General features: G+C 35.2%; 1 protein-coding gene across 12 annotated transcripts in view; it reads right to left on the bottom strand.

Moving 5' to 3' along the window:
- Positions 1 to 15,717, bottom strand: part of CAB39L (calcium binding protein 39 like) — a 130,797-nt gene that overhangs the window by 84,826 nt on the left and 30,254 nt on the right. For 2 of the 12 annotated variants that reach the window (XM_040448387.1, XM_040448392.1), the window contains one exon: positions 10,607 to 10,806. The exons of 9 other annotated variants lie outside the window; for them this stretch is intronic. The gene's annotated coding sequence lies outside the window, so the exon portion shown is untranslated. Of the gene's footprint in view, positions 1 to 10,606; positions 11,018 to 15,717 lie in introns of those variants that run through there. One more of the 12 variants, XM_040448386.1, reaches the window with a different exon arrangement.

The raw sequence follows: 15,717 nt of genomic DNA, 5'->3' as shown, positions 1-15,717 counted from the left end.
TATTCCTATAGCAAAACCATGGTTATGGTCCTAAATCCCTAATCCCCCTAGATTCCTATTTCCGATTCTGATTCTCTAGCATTTCTGCCATTCTATGAGCTACTTTATATCCTTCCAATAAATTCCTTCAGTATGTGTTGTTTGTGATCAGGAATTCCAGTGAGATATGTATATGTTATGAAGTAGAAATCAAAGTGGTAAGTGTGGATTTTGATGATAAAACAGAAGACCTAAAAAAACAATTCTTGTTTTCAGAGAGATGCTGTTTTCAGTCGGGTGCCTCAGCTTTTCAGTGTGGGGAAAGTCAGTGGGAAGGGAACTTGCCCACCCTCAAGGCAAGGATAAGTTTGAAAAGCAAGTTAAGAGATCCCAGGGAGCCTCTAAAGTGGATACTGAAAGTTGACAGAGGATTCAAAGATAAAGCATGTGAGGATCACACTGATTCTCAGTGAATGGTGTCAGGTGCAAAAAAGAGAATCAGAAGAATATTATATCATGCACCTTAATAAAATTCAAGAATAAAATTATAAAGATAGACTAGGTTTTTCTTTAGTAATCAGCCCTACACATAAATAAATGAAGGTAGCATATAATTTAAAAGCATATGTAGTGTAGAAGTAGGGTGGGTGCTGAAACAGTCATTACAGAATTGGGCAGAGCAAGCAAATTGTTGCTTCCGACCTGAGTGATCTTGGGCACAGGATGTGATCCCTCTATAGGCTCTGTTCTCATCTGTAAATGCGATTATAATATCTCCCTCTTAGGATTATGAGGATTAAAAAGTAGAGCACCTTGCATAGGGCCTTGTATAAGTAAGGTACTCTATAATGTTTAGCTGCTATTATTACAAAAGGTTCTACGTCATAATGAATAAATTATTTCATGAAAGAGAAAGACATAGTTGAGATAGGATATTGTCTTAATAACTGAGACATAATAATAATTGAGACATAATTGAGATATGATATTGTCTTAATTAAGTGCCCTAGATATTTCTGGCTCTTTGACTCACACACTTTTTCTTTTAAAAAATGTACATTTATTCTTTGATTGTTAAATATTTAATGATAAAATACTTAGCATTATAAGTTGTTGTTTTTTTAGCTAAATGCATTTGTGTAATTGTTCTTTTTCCTCATGTGGTTCTTCTGCACTAAGGTAAAGATAATTGACTGTGGGAATTTCAACTAAATGCTTCCTGACATCAAAACAAAATACAAATTAGAATATGGTATCATATGACGTGATTTTTGTTCATTACTTATCGCTCTGCTCAATTCTCCTTGTATTGAGCTAATTCTAATGAGAATTCTGGTAAAATTACAAATGTTTTCAGGACTCCCATGTCAGCATTTCCTGATTTGCTGTGTCCCAACTTTTTATTTGCGTGTTGGTTTGTTCATTTATTCATTTACTTATTCATTCAACAATCAGTAAGTACTAAGCACGAGAATCTTGCTAAGTACTTAGGATAGAGCTATGCACAAGAAAAATACAATCTTTGCTCTTTAGAACTTACTATTAAATGGAGAAAATAAACATTTTAGGATCAATGAGATCATATAACAGAGGGAAAGAAAGACACAGAGTATAATGCCCCTCAATACAGTATTCCTTTCTTGAATTCGTTATTTTCATATTTTAGGTATATCTACTTACTATAACCACTATATATAAAATCAGTTTAATAATATTTTTAAATTTCATAGGATCATTATTCTTCAGTTCTGGGATCCATATCATGAGGGAAATCAAAACCTGTATCTCAAACTAAGCAGCCCCAGCCCCTGATCCTCCACAAATTAAGATGAAACTCTCCTAACTGCTCTGTTCTCTTCAGATCATAACCAGCCCCACCCACCTCTAGACTGAACACCTTCCTGTATCGCCCTCAAACTCCTGGCTGCCCTTCCTACTCTGGGCAGCCACGCTGGTCACTTGCATGTGCATCACATCATTTACCCCACTGGTCATTTAACAAATGAGCCACCGGCATTCAATACTACCTGCTAAACAAAACTTCATCTGGTCTGGGTTGGTAACTGATCCACTATGATTCAGAAATTATCACCCTTGTCTGTGTGTCATTTGTTCTATCTATAAAATGAGGGCATTCATTTTCAAAAACTTTAACGGTGAATTCAGTTAGTCATATCACCCTAACTCATATTTTTTCATTTCATTTATGAAGATATCGAAAAAAATTGCCAAATGCCTTGGGAAAGGCCAGATACATTGTATTTGTTTGTTAATACTAGTTTAATTATTTTATTTTACTTATTGCATCCCCATGACTTATTTGCTTTTTGTAACTGGAACTTTGTACTTTTTGACTGTCCCTCACCCATTTCATCCACTCCCACCCCCCCACCTTTGGCAACCACCAATATGTTCTCTGCATCTATGAGCTCGTTTTTGTTTTGTTTTGTTTTTAGATTTCACTTACATAAGTACACTCATACAATATTTGTCTTTCTTCGTCTGTCTTACTTTCCCAGCACAATGTCCTCAGTGTCCATCCATATTGATCAATGGCAAGATTTCATTCTTTTTTGTGGGTGAATCATACTTATGTGTGAATTATATATAGAGAGAAGGACAGGGACAGGGACAGGGGCAGGGAGGCACATTTTCTTTATCCATTCATCTATTGCTTGGCACTTAGGTTGTTTCCATTTCTTGGCCATTGTAAATAATGCTGCAATGAACATGGGGGTGCATATATCTTCTCACATTAGTATTTTCATTTTCTTCTGATAAGTATCCAGAAGTGGAACTGCTGGATCATACGGTAGTTCTATTTTTAATCTTTTTGAGGAACTGCCATACTGTAAGAGAGGGCTCTTAAAGAAAGAGTATCATATTTTGAAATTAGACCGGTTATATACAGTGAGCTCTAGGTTGCTCATCACTGGTCCATATCCATTCTGTCTTTGACTCCTACTATCTATCCATCATGGCTAAAGACAAAGTGCTTCAGGTAGAGACAAAAAGAATGACAGAGTCCTGAAAATGGTGCCTTCTGGGGAGAAAGGGGTAGTAGTAATTTTTCCATAAAGTCCACCTCAGAGTTGTTAGAATATACATTATATTTCAGCAAAGCAGGAAGCAGGGACAGGAGAACATGCCAGATTATGTCCAACAGACTGACACTAGAGGAATGCCTCTTGAGCACTGAAAACTATGGAGGCCGCGCATACCAACATGCCCTCTAGCGTAGTGCTGATAGCGGGCCATGCAGCAAACAAACGTCTGTGGACTGACACTGGCCCTGTTGTACTTTTCCATTTTCAAGAGTGAGTAAACAGTATAAACAACAAATAATGTAGGGTCTATTTTAAAAAAAAAAGAAAGAAAATGCAGCCCAAGAAAGGGGAGAAATGCCCTATGGGCTTAGGCAGGAAAGGTTGCCTCCAAAATCAGTTCTCTATAGGAGACAGAACAAACGTAACTGGAAAAAAAAAAAAAAAGAGAGAGAGAGAGAGAGAAAAGGACTTCAGCTAAAACCCAGCCAAGATGAAAGATCAAAAACACATATCCATACACACACATACAGTCTAGTAATCCAAACCTGCACAGAGCAGAAACGACCCCATGGAAAATTGACTGAGGACAACTGAAAGGTACAAAATTAGTCAGTCTACATTTGTTCATTAAAAAAACACTTACTGAGCACCTATATATGTATATTACAGAGATGTGGAAAAGATAAAGTGTTATCCTACAAAAACAGGTATTACAACAATGGGGGGAGGTGGAGGAAGCCAACAAGAACAAAAAAAATCTAAAAAATGAAGCAGAGGCAAGAAAGATGTAATAGCTTCAGCAGACAAAAAAAAAAAAAAAAAAAAAATCAAAACCTCTATTCCCCTAAAAAACTTCTCTAGTTGAGATTAATGATAACACCCCAAATTCAGTGTCTTGTGGCTTTTAAAAGAAACAAAACTTAAGCTCTCAAAGCTCATTCCTATAAAATGACCTTTACAAAAACAAAGGATAAAAGTCAAGTTGCCTTTGAACTTCCACAAAACTAAATGTCATAAGAACATAGACAAAAACCTACAGAGTTCTGAAAGTCTATAACTTCTTAACTGAATCTCTAGCAAACATATTTGTGTGTGAACAGATTGTGTATGCTTACTAAAAATCGTATGAGACGAGACGGAATCAAACCCACAAGGGTTTAACAAAATAAATGCTAAAAATCAGAAATAATTCTTGAAAGGAAGCCTTGTTATTGTTGGTAGGACATGTGGGAGGGTAAGAATCTACAATTATAATTAATTCATACAGGAATAAAGATAAATAAGAATTCAAGTTAAAAAGGAAACCACCCCAAAAATCTCCAAGAAGAGAGAGATGGAAATAGCAACAATAGAAGCAGAAATAACTGAATCAGAAAAGTAAAAGAAAAAGAAAATCTCTGGTAGCTATTTGGTCCCTGTTTCTCCTGGTGATAGACCTGTCTGCTCTACTTCCCACCCCACCCTACCCAAAGGGCAGAACGTGACCCAGGCGTGGCCAAAATATTCCTTCCACTGCCTTGGCTACAGCAGTTGGCTCACAAGTGGATTGTGACACCATTAAGCTAATCAAAATGCTTCAACAGCACTTTCCCCCTTAGATATCTTATTTATTTTTTTTAATAATTTTTTTGAGTTTATTTTATTTATCTTGAGAGACAGAGAAAACACAGGAGCGGCAGAGAGAGATAGAAAGAGAGGGAGAGAGAAAGAATCCCAAGCAGGTTCCACACTTTCATGCAGGGCCCGATGCGGGGTTCAAACTCACAAACCATAAGATAATGAACTGAGCCAAAATCAAGAGTTGGAGGCTTAACCAACTGATTCACCCAGATGCCCCTTACCTTAGATATTTTAATTTAATTTGGTTTAGATAAAATATTTGGGGCATATAGAAGAAGAAATAGAAAACAATGTAACCAGTTCCTGTATATTTACCACCCAGCTTAAAAAATACAAAACAACTTAAACAACCCCCTTGGTACATCTCCCTAATCCCATTCCCCTTCGGGTCACACTGATGGGAATATTACTTGGACAATAATTTGGCAGTATGGATCTAGAACTCTTAAATGTTCACAACCTCTGATTTACTTCTGTTTCTGGAAATCTATGTTAGCAAGATAAACTAAGGGTTTTCTCTGAGACATTATTAAAAACATTTTCATTTATTTATTTATTTATTTATTTATTTATTTATTTATTTATGGGACAGAGCGAGACAGAGCATGAATGGGGGAGGGGCAGAGAGAGAGGGAGACACAGAATCGGAAACAGGCTCCAGGCTCCGAGCCATCAGCCCAGAGCCTGACACGGGGCTCGAACTCACAGACCGCGAGATCGTGACCTGGCTGAAGTCGGACTCTTAACCGACTGCGCCACCCAGGCGCCCCTATAAACATTTTAACATCTCTGAAATTGAGGTGTTTTTTACAACTGAGGAAACTTTACCCTAAATAGTAGGTTGTTTTCCTTCTTTTTTAATGGTATATAAAGTATATGACTTATAACCAATGGCTTCTTAGATTTGATGAAATGCAGTACATTGTATGGCTATGAAAACGTCTGCAAAGAATGTGAAATAAAATGGAAATGTTAAAAACAGCATTCCATATTATGGAACTGTTTAAAAGCAAAACACAAATACACAAAACATACACATAGAAAAAATAATTTACAAAAGTTAATGGTGATGGTTTCTGGGTAGTCGGTTTATGTATGCTAAATTTTCTTTTTCCTTCAGATTTTGGGTTTTTTTCCCAAACTTTGTTTAACAGGCCATGCAAATGCTCTTATAATGGAAACATCTTCTCATAAATGATATTTTTCAATAACTGAACAACTAACTGTGTTTTAAAGTTCAAACTGTGGAATATCTGGTCACCATGTCTTTTCAAAGCATTAGTCAAACAAATATGATTTCTGTTACTTTGGCTATGAAATTTTCATAAAGAGTAGAACTTGGCTCAGATTCTGGAGAGAAAGCCAAAAAAAATTACTCAGCTCTACTCCCAGAGAACTCAGGCCCTGTAGATTTTGTAGTAGATTTTGGCAGCATTCCCTTTTCTGATACATGGTAAAATGCTTCATATCCCTAACTTACATGTGAGTGTTGTTAAAGGTGGCCCCGAGTCAATCACTCGAGTGAGTCATCTGAACATGTTCAGTGATATAAGTGGAGAGGAGTGTTTATAGGGGAATGAGAAGAGGAAGCTAGGAGAAAAGGTCATTTGGGACATTCAATTTTCTTGTTTTTTATTCCTTAAAATATTTAAAGGGGAATAAATGTCTATCTGTAGGGGCTAATGAGCATTTCCAGGCCTTTATGTTTAACCTCCAATTATACTGTTCAAAAATAGTTCAAAGGTTTCCCGTAAAAGTTTAAGGAAGTGAGAAATTCATCTCTGAAGCCAAGAAAAATCTCAAGATTTCCATAGATAAAAATATAAAAAGTAACCAAACTTCTAACTTAGTGGTTATATATCTTCCTAACTTCATGTACTAATTCTATTTTTAAATCATTTTATTTAATTTAAATTATTCACTGAAAGAAAGCCAACTCAAAAATGAGCCTTCTTTCCTTTCACATGTTTATTTTACAATCAACAATGAGTGAGAGAGGAACATTTCCAAAATTCTTTCTTAGAGCTTGCTAATTTAAACTTAAGGCATAAATTACCTTCTCTTAAACTAAAAAAAAATAAAACAAATTTAGCCCCACATTTAAAAAAAAAAAACCACAAAAGTTCAGTAATGAGCATTCTTTTATCTGTATTGCATTGCAAATAGAACTCACAGACATGATATGATCAAACTGCATCTATGGCAGATAATTAGGCTAGTAAGATTCATTTTTTTTTAATGTATATACATGAGTATATACATCTGTCAATATTCCTTGAACTGTTCTCTTTAAATGGGTAAATTTGATTTAATGTATATTTAAAATATTTTTAAGTATTCCCAATGGTTCTGCTATATTTGTCATATCCAAGTAGTCCCCTTTCCCCCCACTGACAAAGTCATAATTTAGAAGTGCCTTCACAGGATAATAAATTACAAAGCATATCATTCTAGTTATGCATATTATGACACCAAATCCATTATAGAGCATATGATATATGTTAAAGTGTTTTCCAATCAATGGCTTCTTTAATGATTCTATTTTAAAATACAGATGTTAAATGTAATTAGGCACTACAATTAAATTTTTCACTTGAAAACCTATAGAAATGAGTGAAACTGTAGGCAATAGAGTATAAATAAGGACTTTGATCATTCTTTTTCTCAGTTCAAAATGACTAAGAATGATTTTGTTTTTACAAGTTTTATTAACAGAGTTTAGGAGAGAACTTTTCTAAAAGTGGACAATTTACACAGAAATGGAAAACTTGTGAGAAGTTTCTTATGCATCCTCATTCATCTGGAAGCCTTGGTCAGACTTGCATCAGAATAAAAACTCTTTTTTAAGAGAAACCCATGTCCTTGAGAACTGTTCCTTAATTCTAGTGTACTGTAACCAGTGAAATAATTTTAAAAACACAATTAGTACATGAAGGTAGGAAGACACACAACAGCTAATGTATTTGTTATTACAAATAATAACCTACTAGACTACTATTCCAGGAAAAACAACCAGTAACTTCATTCATTAGGTTTATAGCGATGTTTCTGTTGACAGATCCAGGCATTTGTCAGAGCTAAAATTTTCTACATTTATTACTGATTAATGACTGTCAATGAATGAGAATATTATATTAGAATTTCATAATCTCAATTTATAGAGGAGGTCTGAAGCTAGGTCTGTATTCTCAAAAACTAGTACCTGTATTCAAAGCATCAGATCTCACTGAAATTCACAAATGTTATTCTTTACAACAGAATTATCAAGGGAAACTCAAAATTGACTTTTTTTTAGTCTTTCCTGTAAGCACATACATATTATACATAACAATCATCAAGTTTTGGTTAGATATTGTTATTATTAAGACAAGGTTTATAGTTTTTGAAATAGAACAAAGAAAGTATTTCTTGATCAAATGGAAAAGTTGTTCTGCCACTGAAAATCATCTAAGTGCAATCTGCATTCACCGTGTTGTTTATTTCATTATATGTGTTTATTACATTGCCAACTTTTAAATTTCGTACTACAGCACTTTAGAGAAACTTTTAGGACCAGTGTCACTAAACTTAATTTAGATAGACCTAATTTGAGTTTTCCTAATAGGCCGCATTTCTTCATGAGTCCTGGTACACTTATGCAAATACATAAAGGTGACACCTTACCTTAGAATGTCCCATGTACTCAAGATACCAAGCTTGTAAACTGCCTCCCCCATCACCATCCCTACTCATTCAGGGCTGCCACTAAGTTATACCAAGGTCTTCCCTTTTTCTCGGAATAGTTAGGCCTATTCTGTACTAATATTGCTTTGTGTCTCACAATTCAATGATTCTTATCAGGCCATATCTTTCTCATAATGAAAACCATGCGCCCCTAAACCCCTTTCCTTTTTTGGATATCTTGGAAAAATTCATCAGTTCCATTTCTGTGAACCAAAGAAAAAGTTTAGGCCTCATCTAGTAACTATTTATTAGGTATCTACTTATGTGCCACTGAGCTAGACTCTAGAAATGGGTGATAAGGGTAAAAGCAATGGCTAGAAATATGCCTATGGCAAGGGAAACAAAAATCACTAATCTTAACCTGGGATAAGGTCTCATAAAGGGAATGCAATCAACCATGGAAGCTCTCAAAAGTACCTAGAAATCCTATTTATAAGCATCTTTCCCAAAACCCATTCATCTCATTAAATTTGCTTTTCTTCAAGCATTAATATCTAAGATAAATAAAAATAATGTCTTATTCAATAGAATTGTTTTTACATTTAGTTTCATTACTAGACTTGCTTTTCTAGTATTTTTCAGGGTGGCAATGGTTTTTCTATACTGCGACTGTAATATGTTCTCAGGTTATAATAAAAGTCAATCATTTATTGAATTATTTTCCAGGGAAGATGGGTCCCAAGTTCCCAACAACCCATTCACAATAAACTTCTGAAGTACAAAATATTTGTAAACTGAGAATGACTTAATCTTTATTGTTATATTTACATTCCTATGGGCTTAAGAAATGGTGCCACCACCAAGGTAATACCAGTGACTTACTAGCTTAAAATAAAAAATTATTCGGACAATTGTGAAGCTGTATGCAAACCTTCCACTGGTCTAAGAAGGACCGAGTATGGGAACTTCAGTAAAGAAGAAAAGTTGGTTTGTGATATTATCTTTATTTTATTTACTTTTGACTTTAAGTGCAAGATACTGGTCCAGAAAAGGTTTCCAAAGATCAGCTGAGTTTCTTCTTATACATAGGTCAAAGGCATTAAAAAAAAAAGAAAGAAAGAAAGAAACCACAAAACAAAACCTGTTCTACAGGCTTCTGCACACATAGAGGAAATGCACCACTTTATATATTATGTCTAGGGTATAAACCCTATTGATATGTTTACTGACACTCTATTGAAGTTTTCATTTCAGCTAAGTTGTTCTGCCTTAAAGGACTCACTTGAATCACTAAGGACATATTTTTTGATGCTGGCAGAGAGGAAATTAGAAACTTTGCCTAGAATGGTGCACCTCTATGCAATGACTCACTTTAGCAGCTAACAATGTATATTTCCTTCCTCCCACAGAAGAATGATTACGTGTCTTCCACTGATGCCTTTAAAAAGACATATAAAAAATGAGTATACAATCTCCTATGTTAAAGTTGTACAATTAAAGTTTTTCTTGGAATGTGAATACATATTTTATGAGTTTATTTTTCTTTTTTTCTGCTGTATTGCTTGTATACATATATGCATTTGGCTATAACAGTTCTTCAGCAGAACAAAAATATTATGTGAGAGCTTGGTATCAGCTATAAGAAAATAACTGTTTTAATCCTTAATTTGAAATCCATGTGCATCCATTTTGTATCAAATGGTAAATTTGATATGTACGTTGTCTAATTTTTACATTCATTACAGAATTTGGGGAAAAAATCATGTGTCACTTATTGGATCTAACAGAAGCATTCAATATTTAAATTGTATGTCCTTGTAAATAATGGTATCATTAACACTTCCACTGGGATTATGAGAGAAGGGTGTAATTTATAATAATTGAAGATACCAAACATCACATTGATAATTTTAAATTTAGTGACAATACACAGAAAGAGGTAACTCCTGAATTTTTATGCAGTTGAAAAAGAAACATGAAAAGTAGTATACTGCCACTAGTTTATTTTTGGTAACCCTCTGTAAATAAAAACCCATTTCCAAAATAAGATGTTCCATGGACACAGAATAGTTGGTAATGGTTCAAGTGCCTTAGGCAACAGAGAAGTATTGTTTCGTAGTTGCTGTTTTTTTAAACCTCTCCTAGTAACAGCAGTTCATCATGCACAAAGAAATAAGGTAACAACACAATTTAAAATGAATGTATAAGCAATAACTGTAAAACCTTTACTAAAACTAAAGTTTACCATATTAGTTCCATTTCTATGAACTAGTATAGATAACCTGGCTGATACTCACCAAATGTTACAGAAATGTCCAGGCTTGTCTAAGCAACAAAAAGTAGACACATGGTGAGGTGCTGAAGACAGCTCTCTCTTGGGCTCAAAGCACTTTACATGAAGTAGCTTTATCTTCCATTTAATACAGGGTGCCTCCTATTACCAAAGCGTTGCAGAGAAAAGAGTTTCCACAATCCCGTCTTGACTTTCTCTCTCTCTCTTTGAAGAGTAACAGTTACCACCGGAAAACGTTAGCAGAAAATGATCACTTGAACACTCACACAGGGCAGCTGTAAATTTCCACTCTCTTTGCTTGCTCTCAGATTCCAAGCCTCACTTGTCTCTTAATCTGTCACAGGCAGTTCTGTTTCTGGTCAGACCAGCTTGCTTCTGCTTTCTCCTCTCCCTTTCAAATGCACTCTTTTAGATACATACCACACAGTAACAACTCCCTCTTTTTCTTCCTCCCTCCCAACTGTGCGTCACAAGAATGTGTGTAAAGCAATTAAAGCTGAGGCAAATTTAAATCTTGCTCCCTCCTCCCAAAACAGTCTAGGGATAAACAAAATATTTTTCTCATCCCATCTTTTCCCTTTAAAGTCCTATAGTCATTTATGTATGGGGTTCTGTCCACAGATTAAACTGGCCTGACAATGCTGTTTAAAAATGTTTCTAACAAAGGTGTGTTGACAGTGATAATAACAGATTCATCTGTTACTATGTTAGCTTCTCAGGGAAGATGCTGATTCCTAATCATAATAAAAATGTAGCAAGGAAATACTCAAGTATTATGAATTTAATCTTCAGATTTTAAAAAGCAAGGAAGATTTTAGAATTAGTATTCATAATTTAATTTTAAGTGTAATTTTGTGGAAGTTTACTGTATTTTAAAATATGGCATATTTTGAAACTTAGAAACAACATTTGTAGTTACAAAAGGGAAAATTACAAAGAACACAGAAACATATAGACCCTGAAAATATTAAGTAGAAGAGCTTATACTACTTATGTGTAAACCAAATACAATTACTTTGTTTAGAAGCCCCCGTCCCTCCACATATATACATACACAAACACTGCTCAGGATGATTAATATCTCTTCAATGAGAATTTATAAGGCTAAAGACTATTATAATACCACTTTTTCATTATTACACATGTAGATTTATAAGGTAAAATACCTTAAAATTATGGATCTCTCTGCAAAAATTGAGAATGAAGAATTAAGTAGAAAACTGAGTAGAATGGCTGGTGACAGGCTTAGACAACATTTGTAGGATTCTTTGGAATTAAAGAGGCAATGTACTCAGCTTGGAATACATGCTGGCCTTGAGAGAATGCCAGTCAGGGCCTGCTTTGGAGTTTTCTCTTCTAGTTCCTCAGTCCCAAAGACTTTCAAGTTCTGTCTCCCAGTTTATATTTCCAATCAAAATTCTCGGGCTCTTCTTCTTTTTTTATTTTATTTTTAATGTTTATTTATTTTGGTGGGGGAGGGTGGGGCAGAGAGAGAGGGAGACACAGAATCAGAAACAGGTTGTGCTGAGAACTCAGAGCCTCACACGGGGGCTCAAACTCACAAACCATGAAATCATGACCTGAGCTGAAGTCGGGTTGAACACTCAACCGACTGAGACACCCAGGTACCCCTAGGGCTCCTCTTCTGATGACAGACCTCTCAATTACAGAACTGACAATAGTCAGTAGACCTACTGTATTTTAATCTTAGTCTCTGCAGAACTAAAGCATCCCTAAGAATATGAGCTTAAATAAAGTGCAAAGCAAAAATCTACAGGGACACTTGGGTGCCTCGGTCACTTAAGCATCCAACTCGATTTCAGCTCAGGTCATGATCTCACGGTTCTTCGGATTAAGCCCCGTGGCAGTCTCTGCACTGAGAGTGTGGAGCATGCTTGGGATTCTTGCTCTCCCCATCTCTCTACCCCTACCCCTGCCAAAAATAAATAAATAAACATTTTTTAAAAATTATTAAAATTTTTTTTAAAATCTGTAAATAGATTAAATTGTTTATTACCCTTAAGAAAAAAGCAAATAAAGCTAGGCTTTATTTCTTAATCTATATATCATATGTTTAATAAATATACCCTAATATACATATATTTGTATTCTAAAATATGTATTTCTTAAGGCGGTTCATTTAAAGTAGACTTTTAAACTTAAATATATTATAATGTAATTTGGTTCTTAACACCTAAGAAATAGGCACCAAAGATGACTAGAAATTAGTCTGTCAATTATTCCTTTAATTTGTAGTTTTGTAAAACATAGAGTTTTATTCCCTACTTTTAAAAAATGTTAAATGGAGGGGTGCCTACGTGGCTCAGTCATTTGAGCGTCCAACTCTTAATTTCAGTTGAGGTCATGATCCCAGGGTCTTGGGATCAAGCCCTGTGTCAGCCTCCATGCTGAGCACAGTACCTGCTTAAGATTCTCTCTCTCCCCCACTTGCACTCTCTCTCTAAAGAATAAAAATAAATAAAGTGTTAAATGGATATTATCACTAAAGGGTATTAAGTGCCTTGTATCTTCCTGAGTCCAAGATTATACTCAAAAAGTTCTGGTATACCTGAAGATATTCAGAATTTGTAAGGATGGTGCTTAGAATAACTACGAGGTAAAATTTTTTTAAGTCATTTTAGCACTGAGAGACATTATATCAATCTATGATTCTAAGGCACAAAATAAAGACAAGGTATTTAAAGTATACAGTAAGACTGACTACATATGATTATATATGTGTTTACATTTGATTCCTACCAAACACCATTTTTTAAAATGCACACAAAGAAATCACAAAAAGTGGCCATATATTAAGTCACAAAAAAAGGCAATAAATTTCCAAAGGAAAAATGGTACAACTTCATTCTCTGAAAACAAGATGATAAAAGTAAGTTATTTAAAAAAATTTTAACAGATAAGCAAATATTCTTTAACTAATCCTATTAATACTTGAAAAAAATTTTAAGTACATTCTTCTAGGTTGCCTGGGTGACTCAATAGGTTAAGTGTCTGACTTGGACTCAGATCATGATCTCGTGGTTCATGAGTTTGAACCCTGCATCAGGCTCCATGCTGATAGCTCAGAGCCTGGAGCCTGCTTCAGATTCTGTGTCTCCCTCTCTCTCTGTCCCTCTCCTGATTGCACTCTGTCTCTCTCTCTCTCTCTCTCAAAAATGAATGTTTAAAAAATTTTTCTTAAAGTACAGTCTTCTAAAAATTATTTGAACAGAGTAATTAAAAAGTACAATTACAGTGACTTTTGTTTCAGGATATGATGAAGTAACAGGGACTGAATTTACTCTTGTCTTACATAACTTAAAAACTGGGCAAAATATATAAACCAATGGTTTTTAGACACTGGACACCAGGCAGCTCAGCCCAGTAATCCCTGAGAGAAGGGAAACAAACAAGGTAATAGCCCCAGGCAGCAGAACAGGAAGGGGAACCCAAACAGAGCATGGCAGTCTCCCTGAGTTAAAGAGACAAGGGTTGAGAATTCAAGAAGGCCAATGTGCCTAAAATCACAGGGCAGAATACCAGAGAGGAGAGAGTTGCAAAGACAGTCCCAGAGATCTGCAGAGGATTCTCTTCAGATCTTCATCTGAGAACTGATTAGCACGTCTATGAGAAAACTCTCCAAGGCCAAGAGATGAACCAATGGAAAGAACCAGGCTGAAGAATTCCCAGTATTCACACAGGGCTGGAAATAGTTCCTGTTCCCAACAGCCAGAATGAAGAAATCTCATAATATATGGAAAGTTGGGTTGAATATTCTGAAGGATACTGCCTTGGCAGTGAGACCAAATTTGCCCTAGATTAAAAGTTGTTCTGGTGCTTCCTTATAGAGCTTACAAGTAGGTAAGTTCTGAAAGGTTAAAATTCTTTCCAAATAAATTAACTGCATCCTAGAGTAGATTCAAAATATTTAAGGGAATTTTTAGACATGTAGCACACAGCATACAATTTATGTCTGGCACCCAGTCAAAAATTACTAGGCATGCAAAAAACCAGGAAAATACAATACGGCTTTAAAATCTTAAGTAATAATTAAGGTACTACTATGAGTTAAGGTAATAATAGCAAATTTATTTGTTGAAAAGACTTTCTGTCCTTTTTAACTAGCTAACAAGGTATAGAGTGATCATTTGTAACACGCATGCAGTAATATACAGTTCTCCACTAACACTTTCTGCAAGAATTTGTCTTCACTGATGATCCTAACCTAAATCAATCATTTCATCAGGGGTTGAAAACTGGTCATTTAAAAAATTCTATTCTTCTTTCTGCTATATTGGCTGGCACTGTTTTGTAGGAAAGAGCTTCTACTCAACTATATTTCTAATTGAAAAAGAATGATAATGGCTTAATTCTCTTCCTTTAATTACCAATTCTGAGAGTAAAAAGCTGGTAACCTTCACTTCCAATGGTTGCAAATAAAAGATTGTTTTTGGTGAGGTAAGTCTTTCTCTTCTTTTGAACATCATTCAAAATCGTTCATAAATCTTTATATATTCAGTGCTTCAATAAATTACATGCATTAGTTTTTTTGATGCCATCCTTCTAGCTTGGTTTCCCAAAAAAGAAGAGTCTGAAGAAAAAGCCTTATGTAATATTAGTTTTAAAAGTAATCCAATCACAATAAGCAGGAGTGAGGGACAAGAGGAATAAAATAAAGGAGGGAGAGCCAATTATGACAATATGCATTATCAAGCTGGCCACCTATTTAATTTGTCAGACTGAACCTCTTAAGAGCCATATAAGCATATTTCAGGACCACCGCTAAGGTATGAGGAGAAAAGAGAAAGAATAAAATTTATTCACTGGCTTCATTTTCCATTGATTAAAGAAAGGCTTTCCCAAAAGAGCATTAACTGCCATACACTTGAGTTTAACTCCTCTGTACCTCCAGGGTGCACATGTGTGAGTCTTCCCTGTGGATACTGCAAAAAGCCAGGGGCTTGCAGAACAGCAGGAAATAGAGCTATGTATGGTTCCACCTACACTAGAGTTTGCACAGAGCTGAACTGAGACGAGTGAACCCTAGGGGATATGCAATGATATAGAAGAGGTATTTATAATAAGTGTGCAAATGTCCCCAAATATGTCCAGTGG

This window comes from Herpailurus yagouaroundi, unplaced genomic scaffold, assembly GCF_014898765.1.
Source record: "Herpailurus yagouaroundi ecotype Mexico unplaced genomic scaffold, PumYag 197, whole genome shotgun sequence".
Lineage (NCBI taxonomy): Eukaryota > Metazoa > Chordata > Mammalia > Carnivora > Felidae > Herpailurus > Herpailurus yagouaroundi.
This window is presented reverse-complemented; position numbering and strand designations above follow the sequence as displayed.